The 8,807-nt window shown below is 31.6% G+C and overlaps 1 protein-coding gene across 1 annotated transcript in view; it reads right to left on the minus strand.

Moving 5' to 3' along the window:
• Positions 1 to 8,807, minus strand: part of plcg2 (phospholipase C, gamma 2) — a 121,290-nt gene that overhangs the window by 93,740 nt on the left and 18,743 nt on the right. The gene's annotated exons all lie outside the window — the stretch shown is intronic.

Below are 8,807 nucleotides of genomic sequence, written 5' to 3' on the forward strand. Positions count from 1 at the left end.
ATGTGTCTGATTTTTAATTTACAACCTGTTTTGGGTTATTTCTATGCAAGAAATTTGGTCAATTTCAAGTAATAGTTGAGTTAAATAAAACTACCCAGAAGGCTGTTAAACATGATTGCTGAGTCAAAAACTCTTTTTTTTTTTTACAAAGACTTCCTAGTACAATATGCCCTATTCAGAAAGATAAAAAATAATGACCTTAAAATAATTTATTTTAATTTACTTAAATAATGAATTATTTTTTAAACTAGAAATAATAAAAAATAATATTTTAAATATTATTTTAATAGAAAAAAATAGAAAAAAGCACAATGATAAAGTGATTTTAATGAACATATCTATCATCTCTCTTTTACAATGCAATAGTGAGTCTGTGAAGCCAATAATTGGAAATGTGCACAGTGAGATCTCAAGTTCAAATCAAATGACCTTGTTTATTTTTCTCTTTTTTGTGGATGTCTTGAACATGCCTAAAGTGACACTGAACAAAAAAACACAATATCATATGAAACTGATTGTTTTTGATAATATCTGTAAATGTTTATAACATTCAGAGTAACATATACAACAACATACCTTTGTGTCTCGCTTACTTTTCCAGCATGCAAGATGTATTTTTGTTTGACCAATAATAGTGATTGTTTTTGTATTTGTTAGTATTTTTATTAATGTTGTACAGTGCCTATTTGCTAAATATAAAATTGAGCTTTTGTTTATTTGATTAAAATACAGTAAAATGATACTATTGTGATATAACAAATTAGAATATATGTTTTCTATTTGAATATATTTTATAATGTAATTTATTCATATGATAAGAACGCTTTTCAGCAGCCATTACTCCAGCATTCAGTGTCACATGATCACAATTATTATTATTATTATTATTTATTTTTATTTTTTTAATGAATAGAAAGTTCAGTGAACATCATTTATTTAAAGCGAACATCAGATGTCCATTTTCCACAAGTTGGTGTGATTCTTTAGGGTGTTCATGAAATGTCTACAAAAGATTTTGGTTAACATTTCTCAGTGGTTGTGTAAAACAACATCTATTTTATCTTGTCAAAAACAGCTCTGTTCACAGCGACGCCTTTCGGTGCATGTCTCTTTAAATGATAATGAGCTACTGCTCACCCCACCTCCTCTCCATTCACTTTTACGTCCAGCTACAAACACCTGCTTTGATGTGCTTTCGAGTGCAGAGAAAATGGCGGACAGCGTACAAGTGGCTGAGGGAGGAAATATACTAATACGGGACAGTCAGTCAGCGGTCATGGGCGGGGCCTGAGCAATATGACATCATACTGCTCAGAAAATCAAAACTGCTTGATAACTGAGACCGTTTAGGTTTTGTTTTGGTGATTAATAAAATAAGTGAATGGACTTTTATCATTGTAGCAGTGTTGTTTTCGTCAACGATGACGATGACGAAATCATTTCGTTGACGCCACTTTTTTTCATGACGATAACGAGACGATGACGAGATAAAAATGGCTCTTTGATGACTGAAACATGATGAGACGTGTGTGAGTTTTCGTTGACGAGACGAGAATAGACGAAAATGTTAGTGGGTGGTCCGTCAGACGTTTAAAATGCATGACATTTCAGCTTATTGTGCATGCCAATTAAAACTTAAAGTATCTGACGCTATGGCAAGCCGTTTTAGCATTAAATACTCTTTGCTATACTAGTATGGCAAGCCGTTTTAGCATTCCATCCTTGTTTGTCTTTTATATTCTAAAACATACCTTCATTATTGTAATTATTGGTGAAAATAGTCGATCCGGAAGCTCACATTGTGTTGAACTATAGATCTGCTATTTTCAGAACTTATAAGTGACACTACCCAACAGCAAAATACTTACTGACCTACATTAATTTGTTAAAAGACTACCTTTTTCCCTTTTTTTGACTAAAACTAGACTAAAACCTTTTTGACTTTTCGTCGACTAAAACTAGACTAAAACCTTTTTGACTTTTCGTCGACTAAAATTGGACTAAAACTATCACATATAGAAGTGACTAAAATTTGACTAAAACTAAGAAGCATTTTAGTCCAAAAGACTAAGACTAAGACTAAATCTAAGATGGTTGTCAAAAACAATACTGCATTGTAGGGCAGTTGTGTCCACACACTTTCTTTCTCTTTTAATTTTTTTTTTTTTTTTTTACATTTAAAATGAGACGTTTCAATTAGTTTTGACACATTTCTAGTTTAAGCCTCACCCACAACTGAATCTCATACAGGTAATTTTGTCATTGCAAAAAATACAAAATGGCTTCACTGTACAGTGTACATCCATAGCACACACTCACACACATTTACTCTTTTACTCTTAAGCAAGCAAAGTTGCATCATGCGACACACCGAAAAACAAACACACACATGGTCGCAAAGCCATCTGTGCAGCGTTTGAAAAGCCAGCCATTAGTACACTTTCATGGCAAGGACCTCAGATGGGATGCTGGGAACTGTGTCCTTCTCGCCACCTCATTCCCAGCCTGTTCCCCCTGTCTCTCAGTTCTCTGTCTAAGATTCATTAGGCAGGAGCACAAGCTCTGATTTAGACCCTAATTAGAGCGCGAATGGCCAAATGCGCGATGTTCCAACCCTGATCATTGTGCTCAACGAGGATGGCCAGGGGCCACAGGCTCCTGTGCACAATCACACCACTAATCGGTTAGCACCTTGCAAACATACCGACCTCATTCCCTAAACACCTGCCCCCCTCTCCATATCAACTCCATCACGGGAGGTCAAAATAGTCGGAAAGCGAGTTTAAGGGATCTATGCAACATCACGAAGCCTTGATTGGACGCATAGCGTAGGATGGCAGATGGTGTGGCCAAATAAAGTGTGGTGCTCATGTGGTAAGCGCAGAGTTTGGGGTGTAAAGTGTCCCAATTCTATTCCACATTTTTCTCAGTTAATCTCTACTGAACCTGTCAAAAGTTTGGAATATTTATGATTTTTGTATATTTTTGAAAGAAGTCTCTTGATAAAAAAATTATAATTGTGTGAAATTTTATTTGAATATATTTTATAAAGTAATTTATTTCTGAATTTTTTGCAGTCTTCAGTGTCACATGATCCTTCAGAAATACTTCTAATATGCTGAGCAGGTGCACAATTATTAGCAATTACTAATGCTCAGTTATTAATGGTTCTTGTCATTTTAAATGTGAAAAGAGTTCTTGCTGCTTAATATTTTTTTCATTGAAAACTCAAATCATATAGCGTATTTTATTTTTTATTATTAAAATTAATAATACTATTGAAAGCTCAAATCATAGGCTTATTTACTATTATTATTATTTATTACAAAAATTCAAATGTTTTGTTTTTTATTTTTAAAATGATCAATATTATTAAAAGCTCAAATCATATTGCTTATTTTAGTTGTTTATTGTTAATATTATATCAACATCAACATCAATTATATATAATAATAATAATAATAATTATTATTATTTTTAATTAATTATTATTATTAATATTACTGAGAGCTTAAATCATATGGTTTATTTAGTATTTGTAATTTTTCTAATTATTATAATTGAAAGCTCAAGTCATATAGCTTATTTTAGTTTTTTAATATTTAAATGATCAATATTATTGAAAACTCAAATCATATATTGTAAATTATTGAAAGCTCAAATCATATATTGCAAATATTGTATCATATTTTGTACATTTCCTACCATAAATATATCAAAACTTAATTTTTGACTAGTAATATGCATAAGAACTTCATTTGGACAACTTTAAAGGTGATTTTCTTAATATTTAGATTTTTTTTTTCACCCTCAGATTCCAGATTTTTAAATAGCTGTATCTCGGCCAGATATTTTCCTAACAAACCACACATCAATGGAAAGCTTATTTATTCAGCTTTTAGATTATGTATAAATCTGAAATTCCAACAATTGACCTTTATGACTGGTTTTGTGGTCCAGGGTCACATATTAATAGGACTTCTGAAGAATCATGTGACAATGTGACTGCTGAAATTTCAGATTTGCCATCATGGGAATAATTGTACTAAGTTAAAATATATTCAAATAGAAAACAATTTAAATTGTAATAATATTTCTGTATTTAACTGTATTTTTATGAAAGAAATGCAGCCTTGGTGAGCATACTATACTTTTCTTTAAAAACACTTAAAATATTTTAATTACAACTGAGTAAGACATCAGAGACAGTGATAACTGATTTTTTTCATTCATGATTGACTGTTGTCAAACCATGTATTGAATTCCCTTCCAAGTCTCTCTATATGAAAAGCCGCGAACACTGTTTTCAGTACATGAGGTGTTGTGTAAACCAAAGCAGAGAGTGTGTGAAATTTTTCTGTGTATGTTGGGAACGGAAACCTGTCACAAACAGACTAGTCGAGAGGCTTATGCATGCACAAACGTGCTGCGACTGTGCTTAACGAAATGTGCTCTGTGACTTCTGATGCATGTTGGCTTGACAAGGAATGGTAGATGAGAAAAGGCTACAGCCTATGTGAGAAGAGGAACTGAATGACAGAATAAGGATGTACAGGAGAAAGACAAAAGGGGGACATCTAGGTTAAAAGGCATGCATGGCTGCCCTCCAAAAAGCCAATAGTGCCAGCTTGCCCAATTTCACCCCAGCTCATGATTCAGAAATATGCTGTCAGCCTGACTCCGGCATGATCTATTTTTATTCTCAATGTATCATCCCTACTCCTTTCCTCAGATGAAGAAAACACAGCCGTCCAAATATCTGTGGCCACAGGGCAAGCGCTGCGTTCTATGTTTGCTTCTTATGCTCAAAACTCCCCGGAGACTCACGGCAGACATGTATCTAAAAGAGGCAGTCGGGCGGAACTGATATGACTGTGCCATTTAGATTTAACACAAAGATTGTGACATGCATATTTCACCGAAATCACTCAGAATCATGACGTGCTTTCTGCTGTGATGGTAGAAATGCAAAAATGTTTTTATTTTAATATTAATATTGTTGAGACTTCAATTTATGTTTTTTTTGTTATATTTTATTTTTCAAATTATTTTTGAAAGCTCAAATCATTTAGATTATTTTATTTTTTATTATAATTATAATTAACAAAACTACTGAGAGATCATATGGCTTATTTACTATTATTATTATTATTATTATTATGTATTATTACAATTTTAAAATATTATTTAAATATTTTATTATTAAAAGTTCAAATCATATAGCTTGTTTTGTCTTTATTTTTTAAATTAATAATATTATTGAGAGCTCAAGTCATATGGCTTTTTTACTATTTTTATTATTATTATTTATGAATAAAATGACCAATATTATGGAAAGCTCAAATCATATAGCTTGTTTTTTATTATAAAACTGTATAATAATATTGAGAGCTCTAATCATATGGCTTAGTTAAATTATTATTATTTATTATTACAATTATTAATATTATTAGGAGCTCAGATAATGTTTTTTAATTATTATTAAAATGATCAATATTATTAAAAAGCTCAAATCATATAGGTTGTTTTTATTATTAAATTGTTATTATTATTTATTTAAAAAATAACATTATTGAAATCTCAAAACATGTTTTTAATAATTAAAATGATTTTGATCTTTCAATAATATTGATCATTTTAATGTCATATAGCTTATTTTATTTTTTACTATTAAAATGAATAATAATATTGAGAGCTCAAATCATATGGTATATTTGCTATTATTATTATTATTATTATTATTATTATTATTATTTATTACAATTATTAATATTAGTATAAGCTCAAATCATATGTTTTTTGTTTTTATTATTAAAATGATCAATATTATTAAAAGCTCAGCTCATATAGCTTGTTTTTATTATTAAAATTATTAATATTTTAGAGAGCTCAACTCATATGGCTTATTATGTTTTATTATCAAAATTAGCAATACTATTGAGAGCTCAAATCATGTTTTGTGTTTTTTATTATTGAAATTATCAATATTATTGAGAGCTTAACTCACATGGCTTATATTAGTATGTTTTATTATTAAAATTAGTACTAACAAATCATACATGGTTTATTTTAGTATTCATGATTAAAATTATTAATATTATTGAGAGTTCAACTCATATGGCTTTTTATGTTTTATTACTAAAATTAGCAATAATATTGAGAGCTCAAATCATGTTTTTATTTTTCATATGACTCATGTGGCTTATTTGATTTTTTTTTTACTATTAAAAGCATTAATATTATTTAGAGCTCAACTCATATTCCTTATTTGATTATTGTTTTTTTAATTCAAATCATATCATTTTAGCTTAATTGATATGGCTTATTAAAGAAAGCGATCAGGCATCATAAAAAAGGGCAAAAAATACAAGATTTGCATTCATAAAGAGAGATCAGCGGGAGCATATCTTCAGATCAGAGAGTCATGAAGACTTAAAGGTGGCTCTTTTAACTCAGGCCATTCAGTAACACATCCAACTTCCTAGTCACACCCTAGCAACCAGCCAGAACATCCTAGCAACCACGTGGCAATGTGCACCAACCATATCTTCACACCTTTGCCAGTGGACCGTGGACCCCGGAGGTGCCATAGCATTTTGGCAGCGAGCTTCAATATTACTATTTATTTCACCACTTGATATTATTGCCTAATCATTTTTTATGTATATAATCATTCCTATCCTTCTTGCAATTATTGGTGATGCTGATAAAATAAAGGCTATATCATAAATATGTGTAAAATAGATTTGAGTGGTGCACACAGGTCGAGCAGCATCATAACCTGTTGTTGTGGAGCTCGTCTGTGGGCTCCAGACGGGGCTGAGGTCGCGTGTGCTGCAGTCAGAGGCTCTGGTGAGTCTGAAAGTGCGCAGTGAGGCATCTCCTGCTCCGTGATCGCCGTTTATTCCCCTATTCCCACGGAGGGAATTGAGCGCTGGCACAGTCCCCCCTACTGTACAAACACGGAACTTCTACTCACTCACCGTCAGTAACTCTCCGCCAAACACCAGCATACCACATCTATTATTACCAAACGAGAAGTTTCCATGCTGCCAGTGCGTAATGGCGCATGTAGCTTGCTTTAGACTTTGTAAGCAGCATATGGTAAATCAGAAAGAGAAAGAGGAAAAGTACGGTGCCCGCCAGGGGACACCTTCGGTTCACTTATGTTTGTCGTGGCCACGACATATAAACTCGTGGGAACATGATATTATGTTGTGGCCACGAGATATTAATTCGTGGGAACGTCATATTAACTCGTGGGAACGTCATATTATGTCGTGGCCACGAGATCATTTTGTCGAGGTAACGACATCCTTATGTCGTGGCCACAAGATGCGATGATGAGGGAACGAGATCCATTTCTCGTGGCCACGACTTATTATGTTGAGGAAACAACATGCATTTCTCGTGGGCACGAGTTTTAATGCATAAACAAACCTGCATGACCATAGTAACCCAGGATTAGCCTATCAGAGATAGGTTTATTAATATTTTATTTTTAATTAAGAAATTATTATATTAATTGTTACAGAATAATACAATATTAAATTATTAAATTAACAATGGGCGATGCTGTATATGCGAATGCTGATGCTGTCTGTGCGCGATGTAGACAGTATATTCAAAAGTTTATCATGAATAAATATTACATAAAGTACATCAAATAAAATAGCCCTACAGGAATCATTTTATCCCACAGTCTTGTCCATTAACTGATCCTCCTCTTTCCGTAATATTTTTATTATTCGTTTATATTCGTTATTTCCCCCTTCATTTCGATCTCCTTAACGTTCTGAATGTAGGTTCTATGACTGGGATTTTTTCAGTTCAAAGGCTGAATTTAACATATATTGTATTTTATTTAGTCTAATTAATAGACAAATATAGTGTTTCAGTGAAGAGTGAATTATTCACGTAGTTTCATTTGGAAATCATTTATCGTCACACCGTAAAATAGGCCTATTTTATTTTATTTTTATTTTTAATAATTTCTATTATTATTAATTATTATAATTAGCCCATTATTGTAGGCCTATATATTTATCTATTTTCGTTTATATTCGTTTTCCCCCTTCATTTTCATCTCTTTACTTAACGTATATGGAAATGATAGGCTACTGTAAATGCTTGACATGACTGATTTTGACTGGAATGTAGTTTAAAGGTTGAATTGAACATATTTTTATTTTGTTTCGTCTAAGATACTAGACTATATAATACTATACTGTTCACTGACGAATGAATCATTCACGTAGTGAAACGAATATAAATGAAAATAAAAAATATATACAATAATAATAATAATTATAATAATGATGACGATAATAATAATACAAATACGGAAAAAAGACGATCAGTTAATAGAAATGTCATGTAGGCCTATTTTACGGTGTGACGATAAATGATTTCCAGATGAAACTACGTGAATAATTTACTCTCACTGAAACGCTATATTTGTCTTTTAATTAGACTAAATAAAATATATTTGTCTATTAATTAGACTAAATAAAATACAATATATGTTCAATTCAGCCTTTGAACTGCATTCCAGTAAAAATCCCAGGTATAGAACCTACATTCAGAACGTATAAGTAAAGAGATCGAAATGAAGGGGAAAATAACGAATATAAACTAATAATAGCCTACAAATATTACGGAAAGAGGACATAATAAGACTGTGGGATGCATACATGTCTACATCGCGCACAGACAGCATCAGCATTCGCATATACAGCATCGCCCATTGTTAATATAATAATTTAATATTGTATTAATTTCTGTAACAATTAATATAATAATTTCTT

The sequence above is a fragment of the Garra rufa genome, chromosome 11, assembly GCF_049309525.1.
Source record: "Garra rufa chromosome 11, GarRuf1.0, whole genome shotgun sequence".
Lineage (NCBI taxonomy): Eukaryota > Metazoa > Chordata > Actinopteri > Cypriniformes > Cyprinidae > Garra > Garra rufa.